This window comes from Schistocerca cancellata, chromosome 2 (genome assembly GCF_023864275.1).
Source record: "Schistocerca cancellata isolate TAMUIC-IGC-003103 chromosome 2, iqSchCanc2.1, whole genome shotgun sequence".
NCBI classification, from domain to species: Eukaryota; Metazoa; Arthropoda; class Insecta; order Orthoptera; family Acrididae; genus Schistocerca; species Schistocerca cancellata.
In genome coordinates this window covers 1,113,586,439-1,113,599,399 of record NC_064627.1, presented here as the reverse complement: position 1 = coordinate 1,113,599,399, position 12,961 = coordinate 1,113,586,439, and the positions used below count along the sequence as shown (strand labels likewise).

Sequence of the window (12,961 nt, the reverse complement as noted above, 5' to 3'; positions counted from 1 at the left end):
AACTTCTACAGTGGAAGAGTCAAATATGTTATGTAAGTGGTTTGCGCTTTGAAGCTTTCGAGATATGAGGTGAGTTATGCCTTTGGAACTTTCGACCTAAGTACACTGCTGGCCTCCGTAAAGAAAGACACCAAGAAAGGCAAGAGGTAGCACAACAAAATTTATTTTGTAGATAACATGTTGACCAAGTATCAAATGATTACGTTTACAGACGTCTGTGACATGTGGTTCCTGCCAGAATCAGTAGCCAGAGTAGCCGCCATTGTTGGAGATCACCGCTGCCACACGTCTCGGCATTGAGTCAAAGAGACGTTGGATGTGTTCCTGGGGTACAGCAGCCCAAGCAGCTTCCACACGTTGCCAAAGATCATCTGGTGTGGCAGCTGGGGATGTAATCTGGGTCACTCGTTGGCAACCATTGACCACATGTTTTCTGTCGGCGAAAGATCCGGAGAGCGAGCCGGCCAGGGAAGCAATTCAATCTGATTATTGACGAAGAACCTTTGGACAATACGTGCCACGTGTGGTCGCGCATTATCCTGTTGAAATATGGCTGTGGCCGAGCCCTGAAGGTAAGGAAGGACAACTGGCTCCAGCACCTAGGATATGTAGCGCCGGCTATTTAAAGTACCGGCAATGCGTACTAGAGGCGTGCGAGAGTAATATCCAATACCGCCCCATACCATAATACCGGTGCAAGACCAGTGTGGCGGTGAATAATGCAGCTGTCCAGCATCCTCTCTCCACAGTGTCTCCACACTCGAATCTGACCATCGTGGTGCTGCAGACAGAAGCGTGCCTCGTCAGTAAAGACAACGTCATTCCATTCTGCCGTCCACATCCGTCTGTCATCACACCATTGGCGACGGAGACGTCTGTGGTTCTGCGTCAATGGTAGACGAAGCAATGGGCGTCTTGTGGACAGACCACTCTGCTGTAAACGGCGTCGTATGGTACGCGCAGACACTGGATGATGCGTTACAGACGCAATGTGCTGTGCTATGGTTCGGGATGTCACTGAGTGATCCGTCACTGCCATGCGCACAATTTGCCTATCAGCACGTGCAGTGGTGCACCGAGGTGAATGCGATCGACCACGTCGGTCCGTCGTACCCCCCTGCATCCAACGGTCACATATCCGCATTACAGTTGTTTGGTTTTGTCCAACACGACTAGCGATTTCTCTGTATGATAATCCACAATCTCGGTAAGCCACTATCCTTCCTCTGTCGAACTCGGATACTTGATCAAAAGATGTTCGCTGTTGTCTACGAGGCATTACTGATCGTCTTGTGAAACAACCACAAGGTAAACACACGTGCCGAACGTATACTCGTCGAAATCGCCAAGCCTTAAATGGCGCTATGAGGTGGCGCCACAGGCGCGCGTGACGTGCGTCTGCGCTGAAATTCTAATCAGTTGCATATCTCATCGCTGCAAACTCATGGTGTAAATTTCACTCGATTCGGATGCTCCCTTCAGGGTGTTGCATTTACGGTGACCAGCAGTGTACATACGATGCAATTGGCGACTACCTATCTGCTTTAACAAAACACTGAAGAATTACTAATATCTCATATGTAAGTACATAACGTAACTCACGCTTTAAGCTTAACTTTTAGTTTAACAAGTTGCCATATACGGCAGCTCTTACTAGAAGATCAGGAATCTGCACCACGGGGCAAAGAACCTACCAAGTAGCTGGGGCAAATGTCCGCATGCGTACCTTGGCTCCAAAACATTTGTTTTCTTCTTTATTCGATTTTAATAGAGAACTCGTAGGCTTGTTGAACATATTTAATGGATCTTAATTTATAGTGCACTGAAATGAAATGAAATGATCGTATGGCATTGTTGGCCGGGAGGCCCCATGCGATTTCGCATCGACTGATTTAGTTTTAATAAGCCTAGTTTCAACTTTATGTTACATAAATTACGAGAGAAAAATGTTCTCCACGCCGTTGACTTCTAAAACGTTGGAGAATGTTAAGAAGCTAATAGAAAATTGATCTTCCAGTAGAAAAGCAGCTAAAAGACTAGGATGTTATAAATCCACATGACGTAAACAGGCTGTGGAGTGGTATCGTCGGGGCGTTTCAAGAGAGCGTTTTCTGAGGCAGAGGAAACTGAATTGGGGGAGCACTGCATCGGTCTGGTTCGTATGTTCTACGGCCTTATATTTAAACACTTCCGACACTTAGCATATCCGTTCGCGGAAAGTAATGGCGTAAGCCATCCGTTTAACTTAGAAACCCAAGTGGCAGGGGAAGACTGGGATCGCTCATTGATCGCTCGTCATAATTTAATTTTGAGGCAACCGGAGAAAATCAGTATCGGGAGTATAACAGGGTTCAATAAAGCTCAAATGAACCTTTTTTAGCATCTTGGAAACTTTGGAATCTAAAAATAATTCTCAGCCCCATCAATTCTATAATGAAGACGAAACAGGAATACAGACTGTGCCGGGAAAACTGCAGAAAAATGTGGCAAGAAAAGGACACATAATAATAATACAATGTGTTTTCTTGTGTTGAAATGTTTTGTACTCAAGTTAGTAATACGTTAGTGCTATGTTTTGATACTTAATACGATCACTACGATGGAGACAATGATGATGATGATGATTATGATGATGGTGATAATTTTGATATACTAAAACATTATACAAGTTATAATGGCAGTACCTGACAAATAATGTAATTCTTCTTCATTCTGTTATAATTACTAACTTCTTTTTGTGTGGAATTTTGCCTTATAACAATAGAATGTTTACCCAAGGCCTGAGGCAAAGAGCAATTTTCTTCATTTGAAACATTTTGTCAAATATAAATTTTATACGTCATATAAGCAATCTTTAACTTATGGTATCGTGTCAAGTGTGGTCGTAGGTGTACTGTGTACAATTTTCATTGTCACGTTACCAGAAAATTAAAAGGGAAAAATAGGAAAGTGTTAAGTGCGCATCTTTGCCACCGCCAACCCTAAAGTCCTTTCTATCGCTCGAGACACAGAAAACCATACGAGATACAAATTACGAGTATAATCTCTGGCAGTAAACTCTTTCCTGTTTCTGCTGTACACTGAGAAGACAACAGTTTTCATTTGAAATATTCCATGGGTTCTACGTTTTGTGAAATAGCTTATTGACCTCTTCCTTCGGATCCCTATTACTGTAAATACTAACTCTAGCGGTAATGTCAACATCTGAGAACCATTAAATTTCTGTGAAACACATAATATTCGAACTGAAAGTTTCAATTTATCAACAAATAAATGCACGTAATTCTGATTGTTAGCATTGAGACTTCGCTTTGAATTTACTTCCAACAATCACGGCCTTTAAATACAACAAAGTACGAAATACACTGAATTTGTATCTGTAGTTACAGATACAGGGTGTAGAATAAACTTTCTGTTGTTTGGTTCTGTGTTGAATAATTAAAGTAATGGGACACTGTACACAACTATGGGTTTTTTGCATGAAGTAGGGCTTCGTTTCTCACTATCCGGGTTACTTTTAAGCAGACGTGGGACTGCTCTTTTTGTAGAACTAGCAGGTGATCCATCCTCAAATCGTAGTAAACGTAGGTACGCAATATCCAAACGGCCGGACCTTTTTAAAGCTAACATACAGTGACATACTTGGCAAAGAACTACAGTCGAGGCCGGCCGTGGTGTCGAGCGGTTCTAGGCGCTCCAGTCCGGAACCACGTGGCAGCTACGGTCGCAGGTTCGAATCCTGCCTCGGGCATGGATGTGTGTGATCTCCTTAGGTTACTTAGGTTTAAGTAGTTCTAAGTTTAGGGGACCGATGACCTCAGCTGTTAAGTCCCATAGTGCTTAGAGCCATTTGAACCATTTTTGAACTACAGTCCACAAGTGTGGCTACCTTTAGTATGTATCACAGAGTGGAAAATTAGATCAAAATTTTCATAAACAGGTCTCATACAGTTGTGAAATAAAGACGTGATTATCTGAACTTCTCATTTTCAAAGTCAAATCTCTATCTGTGACATGTAACGAACAACTGCCATAGCACTGGTGAGTAGGTGCAGTGCTTAAATGAATGTTCCTCTTTGGAAACAAATTTCTTCTTTATGCATTTGGTGCAAGAAACCCTTTTAATACTTTCCCATTAATCTGCAAATATTAGTGTACAACTGTGACAGGTGGTTGTATTTAACTGGAGGATGAGGCGAATGGAACAATTTACAAACCGATTGATACTAGAATGAAATTTTCACTCTACAGCGGAGTGTGAGCTGATATGAAACTTTCTGGCAGATTAAAACTGTGTGCCGGACCGAGACTCGAACTCGGGACCTTCGCCATTCGCGGGCAAGTGCTCTACCGACTGAGCTACCCAAGCACGACTCACGCCCCTTCTGTGAAGTTTGGAAGGTAGGAGACGAGGTACTGGCGGAATTAAAGCTGTGAGGACGGGGCGTGAGTCGTGCTTGGGTAGCACAGTCGGTAGATCACTTGCCCGCGAAAGGCAAAGGTCCCGAGTTCGAGTCTCGGTCGGGCACACAGTTTCAATCTGCCAGAAAGTTTCATATCAGCGCACACTCCGCTGTAGAGTGAAAATTTCATTCTAGAAACATCCTCCAGGCTGTGGTTAAGCCATGTCTCCGCAATATCCTTTTTTCCAGGAGTGCTAGTTCTGCAAGGTTCGCAGGAGAGCTTCTGTGAAGTTTCGAATGTAGGAGACGAGGTACTGGCGGAATTAAAGCTGTGAGGACGGGGCGTGAGTCGTGCTTGGGTAGCTCAGTCGGTAGAGCACTTGCCCGCGAAAGGCAAAGGTCCCGAGTTCGAGTCTCGGTCCCGCACACAGTTTTAATCCGCCAGAAAGTTTCAAACCGATTGATGTCCAAATATACACGTCCAATGGCTGAAGACATTCGTAAAATTAATAGTAATGAATTTAAGCATATTCGATACTTACGCAAATAATACTATCAGCACAATTTCCTTGTTAAATTTGCCGTTATAAACGTGGTTCCTGTCTGTAGAGACCGAGTGAATAAACCAACTAAGTACAAAGGAGAGGTGGTGACGTCTCACGTGCTCATTGTTAGGCTGATGAGACGACGCACGTCCTGGTGATAAGGTACGCTCGACCAGCTCCACAAGACCGAGACTGCCTTCTCACGAGGAGATAAGATGGAGTTACAAAGTTAGCCTCATGGGCGATAATGGAATATTCTACAGTAATTCGAAGAAATTTTGAAATTGCGTTCATATTTGAAGAGCGAGAAACAATCATTATCATATCTTTCCAATCATTAAGTGACAAAAATAAAATGTTTGGTAAAATCCTTAGGAGGATTCTGTTCACCATTCGCAGTACATACTAGATGTCTGAAGAATAGAGCCAATAACGCTGAAATGCTTGAGACTGCATAGAACTCTATATGCAGCCTGCTGACGTTGTAGTCAACTGATATCGCACATTTATACGTGGGTCAGTAGCGCAAAACATTTGTGAACCTTATATTCATCCAATGGAAATAGTTTACATGTAAGCTCGTTGTATTCTATCTTTACTTGAAAACTTTGTGAGAAAAGTTATGCTATAGTTATAAGGAAATCTGAAAATTCCAGATAATATTCGAATATCCTGAAGCAAGAAAATAATCAAATCCTAACGTTGAGAAGAAACAGACCAACCATTCAAGATGTCGTCGAATACACTTCCTGGGCAAAGCATTTTCCAGTCTAGTGAGAGTGTTCAGAGTACTGATTTGTGGGACAGACTTTGGGCAATACATTATGTTTTTATTAAGACAGAAATTAATTATTATTTTAGCATATACGTACGTCCCCTGCATTAGAAACAAAACGTAAATTGCACACAAGTATGAAGGACAATCAAATGAGATAGTTTGGAAAAAAATAAATAAACTGTTCATTATTTCAAAAGTAATCATCGCAAGTGTTAATACGTTTATTCCACTGTGCGATAAGACGTTCAATGCCTCCGTGGAAAAATGTTTGCGGTTACCTGCGGAGCCACGATTGTTCCCGGGCGTGCACTCTTCCTCCGAAACTAATCGCTGGCCCCGAATGTCTTTCTCCAGGGCACCAAAAAATTGGAAATGGGTGGAGAACGTGCAGTGGTTTCCCAGCGAAACTTCTGCAACGTAATCGAAACCACCTTTGCAACACGTGGGTGAGCATTTTGACGCAAGAAAATGTTGCCGCCCGTCGACCCGCTGCTCATCGACTTTGTGGAACACGACGCCACAACGCACAGCGGTTTGTGGGCGACTGGAGCTTGAAATTAAGTCCAAACACCCAAGAATGTTAACAGAGGGCGTCATTCTGTTGTGGGAAAATGCCCGCCCACATGTTCTACTACGCTGCAGAACTTTCGCTGGGAAGTCCTTACACATCCTCCATACAGTCTCTGTCCCTCCCCACCCGATTTCTATATTTTTGTGGCCCAGAGGGAAGACGTCCGTGGCCGTCGATTTGCTTCGGACGATGTGCACGCCTGGGTACAATCGTGGTTCCACAGGCAACCGCAAACATTTTTCCACGGAGGCACTGACGGTCTAGTCACACGGTGGGATAATTGTATTTCTGATTATGTGGATTACTTTTGAAATAATAAACAGTTTAATTAGTCCAGAATGAGATTTTCACTCTGCAGCGGAGTGTGCGCTGATATGAAACTTCCTGGCAGATTAAAACTGTGTGCCGGACCGAGATTCGAACTCGGGACCTTTGCCTTTCGCGGGCAAGTGCTCTACCAACTGAGCTACCCAAGCACGACTCAGGCCCCCGTCCTCACAGCTCAGTTGGTAGAGCACTTGCCCGCGAAAGGCAAAGGTCCCGAGTTCGAATCTCGGTCCGGCACACAGTTTTAATCTGCCAGGAAGTTTCATATCAGCGCACACTCCGCTGCAGAGTGAAAATCCCATTCTGGAAACATCCCCCAGGCTGTGGCTAAGCCATGTCTCCGCAATATCCTTTCTTTCAGGGGTGTTAGTTCTGCAAGGTTCGCAGGAGAGCTTCTGTAAAGTTTGGAAGGTAGGAGACGAGGTACTGGCGGAAGTAAAGCTGTGAGGATGGGGCGTGAGTCGTGCTTGGGTAGCTCAGTTGGTAGAGCACTTGCCCGCGAAAGGCAAAGGTCCCGAGTTCGAATCTCGGTCCGGCACACAGTTTTAATCTGCCAGGAAGTTTCATATCAGCGCACACTCCACTGCAGAGTGAAAATCTCATTCTGGAAACATCCCCCAGGCTGTGGCTAAGCCATGTCTCCGCAATATTCTTTCTTTCAGGGGTGCTAGTTCTGCAAGGTTCGCAGGAGAGCTTCTGTAAAGTTTGGAAGCTAGGAGACGAGGTACTGGCGGAAGTAAAGCTGTGAGGACGGGGCGTGAGTCGTGCTTGGGTAGCTCAGTTGTTAGAGCACTTGCCCGCGAAAGGCAAAGGTCCCGAGTTCGAATCTCGGTCCGGCACACAGTTTTAATCTGTCAGGAAGTTTCAGTTTAATTAGTTTTCCATCCATCTTGTTTCCGTTTGACTGCCCCTTAAACATAGTTTAAGGATGTGCTTCGGCCAGGAACTAACTGCACAGATCAAAATCGTACATTACGGGGTATTATGACTGCGAACATTCTTGGGATTTCCAGACATCGTGGATAAAGTACGAGGGCTGTTTGGAAAGTAAGGTCCGATCGGTCGCGAAATGAAAACAACAGTGAAAATAATTTTTTTTTTTTTTTTTGCAACAGTTAGCCACACCTTCCAGCTGTCCTCTGTAAATAGTCGCCGCTCTGATGTAGACTGTCATGTCGTTGTACAAACTTTCCTGTAGCCTCGTGACAGAAAGCAGCCGCATGTGATTTCCGCCAGTTCTCTACGCTGGTCTGCCTTTCGTTGTTGGTGCCAAAACGTTGTCTTTGTAGCCAGCGATCCATGTCAGCAGAGATGAATAACGGAGGGTGCCAATTAAGGGCAGTACTGGGGGTGAAAACGCTGTAGGAGCGTCTTCATTGCTCCTGCAGAATGCGGCTGAAAATTTCTCTTGAAGAAAGAAACGCATCACATTTGTGTTATGTGGTCTGCATAGCTTCAGGCGAAATCTCTCACCAGATGCACATACTTGGCGGGAGACACTGTTTTTTTAGGCATTTCTATGCGAACACTTTGCGCTCGGTAGCTGAGTGGTCAACGCGACAGAATGTCAATCCTAGGGGCCCGGGTTCGATTCCCGGTTGGGTTGGAGATTTTCTCCGCTCAGGGACTGGGTGTTGTGTTGCCCTAATCATCATCATTTCATCCCCATCGACACGCAAGTCGCCGAAGTGGCGTCAAATCGAAAGACTTACACCAGGCGAAGGGTCTACCCGACGGGTGGCGCTCGTCACACGACATTATTACTTTGTGCTCTGAACTGAAAAGAGCGACGCGAAGCGATCGACAGACACTTCCCAACACATCTGTGCAAAGTTCCATCGGATTTTTAAAATGGTTTCCTTTTCGCGCCTAATCGGACCTTACTTTCCGAATACGCCTCGTAGTAATGATTTTTTTTCCGTCTAATATCCAAAAACTTATCTCACTACGAACCAGTACTGATTCTTCCTGCAGAAAAGAATGGACCACACGGCAAAAGAAACATCCACGAAGTAAACGATTAAAGCAGGAGCCCAGCATTTAGATCTTGGAGCTACTGGAAGCTACTGGAAAGTTTGTACAACGACACGACAGTCTACATCACAGCGGCGACTATTTAGAGAGATAGCTGGGAGGTGTGGCTAACTGTCGCAAATAAAAAAAATTTTGATTTTCGCTGTTGTTTTCATTTCGCGACCAATCGGACCTTAGTTTCCGAACAGCTCTCGAACTTTATCCACGATGTCTGGAAGTCCCACGAATGTTCGAGTGCCTAACTATGAGGTGCATTCAAGTTCTAAGGCCTCCGATTTTTTTTCTCCGGACTGGAAAGAGATAGAAACATGCGCATTCTTTTAAAATGAGGCTGTGCTCATTGTCAATACGTCCCAGAGGTGGCAGCACCGTGCGGCAGATGGAATTTTACCGCCAGCGGCGAGAATGAGAACTGTTTTAAATACTTAAAATGGCGACGTTTTCCTTACTTGAACAGCGTGCAATCATCCTTTTCTGAATTTGCGTGGTGTGAAACCAATTGAAATTCATCAACAGTTGAAGGAGACATGTGGTGATGGAGTTACGGATGTGTCGAAAGTGCGTTCATGGGTGCGGCAGTTTAATGAAGGCAGAACATCGTGTGACAACAAACCGAAACAACCTCGGGCTTGCGCAAGCCGGTCTGACGACATGATTGAGGAAGTGGAGTGAATTGTTTTGGCGGATCGCCGAATGACTGTTGAACAGATCGCCTCCAGAGTTGGCATTTCTGTGGGTTCGGTGCACACAATCCTGCATGACGACCTGAAAATGCGAAAAGTGTCATCCAGGTGGGTGCACGAATGCTGACGGACGACCACATGGCTGCCCATGTTGCATGTTGCCAAGCAATGTTGACACGCAACGATAGCATGAATGGGACTTTCTTTTCGTCGGTTGTGACAATGGATGAGACGTGGATGCCATTTTTCAATCCAGAAACAAAGCGCCAGTCAGCTCAATGGAAGCACACAGATTCACCGCCACCAAAAAATTTCGGGTAACCACCAGTGCTGAAAAAATGACAGCGAGGACGTAATCCTTACCCATTGCGTTCCAAAGGGCACTACGGTAACAGGTGCTTCCTACGAAAATGTTTTGAAGAACAAATTCCTTCCTGCACTGCAACGAAAACGTCCGGGAAGGGCTGCGCGTGTGCTGTTTCACCAAGACAACGCACCCGCACATCGAGCTAACGTTACGCAACAGTTTCTTCGTGATAACAACTTTGAAGTGATTCCTCATGCTCCCTCCTCACCTGACCTGGCTCCTAGTGACTTTTGGCTTTTTCCAACAATGAAAGACACTCTCCGTGGCCGCACATTCACCAGCCGTGCTGCTATTGCCTCGGCGATTTTCCAGTGGTCAAAACAGACTCCTAAAGAAGCCTTCGCCGCTGCCATGGAATCATGGCGTCAGCGTTGTGAAAAATGTGTACGTCTGCAGGGCGATTACGTCGAGAAGAAAGGCCAGTTTCATCGATTTCGTGTGAGTAGCTAATTAGAAAAAAAATCGGAGGCCTTAGAACTTGAATGCACCTCGTATGTCGGTCAGGGGACTGAATGCACCTCGTAAGTATCAAAGCGGCCCGAGAAGGGAGCATCTATCGAACGATCGAACTACAGACCTATATCATTGACGTCGGTTTGCAGTAGGGATTTGGAGCATATACTGTATTCAAACATTATGAATCACCTCGAAGGGAACGATCTATTGATACGCAATCAGCATGGTTTCAGAAAACATCGTTCTTGTGCAACGCAGCTTTATTCGCACGAAGTAATGGCCGCTATCGACAGGGGATCTCAAGTTGATTCCGTATTTCTGGATTTCCGGAAAGCTTTTGACACCGTTCCTCACAAGCGACTTCTAATCAAGCTGCGGGCCTATGGGGTATCGTCTCAGTTGTGCGACTGGATTCGTGGTTTCCTGTCAGGAATGTCGCAGTTCGTAGTAATAGACGGCAAATCATCGAGTAAAATTGAAGTGATATCAGGAGTTCCACAGGGAAGCGTCCTGGGACCTCTGCTGTTCCTGATCTATATAAATGACCTCGGTGACAATCTGAGCAGTTCTCTTAGGTTGTTCGCAGATGATGCTGTAATTTACCGTCTAGTAAGGTCATCCGAAGACCATTATCAGTTGTAAAGCGATTTAGAAAAGATTGCTGTATGGTGTGGTAGGTGGCAGTTGACGCTAAATAACGAAAAGTGTGAGGTGATCCACATGAGTTCCGAAAGAAATCCGTTGGAATTCGATTACTCGATAAATAGTACAATTCACAAGGCTGTCAATTCAACTAAGTACCTGGGTCTGAAACATCCTGGCAGATTAAAACTGTGTGACCGACCGAGACTCGAACTTTTTTTTGTACACATATATATTTATTTAAATATATTAACAACGATACATTAAAAAAAGACATTTTATTCTATTAACCTATTATATTCCTAGTGTTGGTTAATATTACTGTCATTTTATATGTTTTCGTTTTTATATTTTCCTTTTTCGTATTTCTCTTATTGTTGTTCCTTAAACCCTTTTACATGGTCATTTGCGTCTTTTTTTTTGAGGGGGTAGACTCGAACTCGGGACCTTTGCCTTTCGCGGGCAAGTGCTCTACCATCTGAGCTACCGAAGCACGACTCACGCCCGGTCCTCACAGCTTTACTTCTGCCAGTATCTCGTCTCCTACCTTCCAAACTTTACAGAAGCTCTCCTGGGTGTTAAAATTACGAACAACTTCAGTAGTAAAGACCACATAGATAATATTGTGGGGAAGGCGAGCCAAATGTTGCGTTTCATTGGCAGGACACTTGGAAGATGCAACAAGTCCACTAAAGAGACAGCTTACACTACACTCGTTCGTCCTCTGTTAGAATACTGCTGCGCGGTGTGGGATCCTTACCCGGCGGGATTGACCGAGGACATCGAAAGGGTGCAAAAAAGGGTAGCTCGTTTTGTATTATCGCGTAATAGGGGAGAGAGTGTGGCAGATATGATACGCGAGTTGGGAAGGAAGTCATTAAAGCAAAGACGTTTTTCGTCGCGGGGAGATCTATTTACGAAATTTCAGTCACCAACTTTCTCTTCCGAATGCGAAAATATTTTGTTGAGCCCAACCTACGCAGGGAGAAATGATCATCAAAATAAAATAAGAGAAATCAGAGCTCGAACAGAAAGGTTTAGGTGTTCGTTTTTTCCCGCGCGCTGTTCGGGAGTGGAATGGTAGAGAGATAGTATGATTGTGGTTCGATGAACCCTCTGCCAAGCACTTAAATGTGAATTGCAGAGTAATCATGTAGATGTAGATAACGTAAATAAAAAAAATGATAATAGAAAAGAAAAAAGTCCGTTTGTCTAAAGTTATGCTAAGTCGATCTGAAAATCCCACCGCACGATGCTTCTCTGTCATTGGTGCATTCCTGTTTTCTTCCTCCGTCAGTGTTAAGCATTTTATGCGGTCCAAAAAAAAAAAAAAAAAAACACGTCTTCTTTGATGTGGCCGACGTAAGCTAGCAGGCTGGAAGCCCCTGGTTCAGGACGTGCCGGCGGTGCGCCCTCTTACCTGCTCTGCGGTGCGCTGCGCCGCCGCCTGCTGCTGCTGCCTGCTGTCTGCTGTCTGCTGTGGCGTCGAACGGCGACTGAGCTGCGCGGACTCAGCGGCGGGCGGCGGGCGTCCTCCACCCCCCCCCCCCCCCCACCCGCTCAGAACACCCAGCGGCCCGCACACAGCTCGTGCCAAAACCGCGACCGGTCAGCTGGCTGTGGCGACACCAGCGATTTAACGCGCTGACGTTACAGCCTTCCGAGAATGCAGCAGCGCTTTTGCTTCAAATTGTCATCTGACTGCTTAGCCACTTGCGGCTGACGGCGTCTGTTCTCGTCGCTGGCTGTCGCACCACAGGGCACGTTACTGATGCTGCACGGACTCTACATGGCGAACCGGAAACAAACTGAGCGTATACGGTAACCTTAGACAGGAATCTGTAACGCACCTACACTTCCCGGTTTTTAAGTGACACGTACACCTAATACTCCCTGTTTTTTGTGAAAGGCATCTGTTCGAAGAATAATGAAAATGCGGACAAGTGCAGATACAGCTGCAAGCGAATCGTTATTGTGTGACAACTTTTTCACGATAATGTTCGAAGGAAATTTTGACAAAAAAGGTAAAAATAAGAAATAGTTAGCGAAATTTAGAGTAAATAAACTGCATCTGTTATAATTTCAGATTAAAAATTACTTAAGAACCGTCGTCAGCTCACTGTGTGAGCAGAACTTAGGCCTACTATAAGATTAT

At 45.0% G+C, this 12,961-nt stretch overlaps 1 protein-coding gene across 1 annotated transcript in view; it reads right to left on the bottom strand.

Moving 5' to 3' along the window:
* LOC126163136 (uncharacterized) overlaps positions 1–12,334 on the bottom strand; it is a 240,768-nt gene extending 228,434 nt beyond the window's left edge. The window contains exon 1 of the mRNA XM_049920062.1: positions 12,227–12,334. The gene's annotated coding sequence lies outside the window, so the exon portion shown is untranslated. The remainder of the gene's footprint in view (positions 1–12,226) is intronic.
* Between the last annotated feature and the right edge of the window lie 627 nt (positions 12,335–12,961).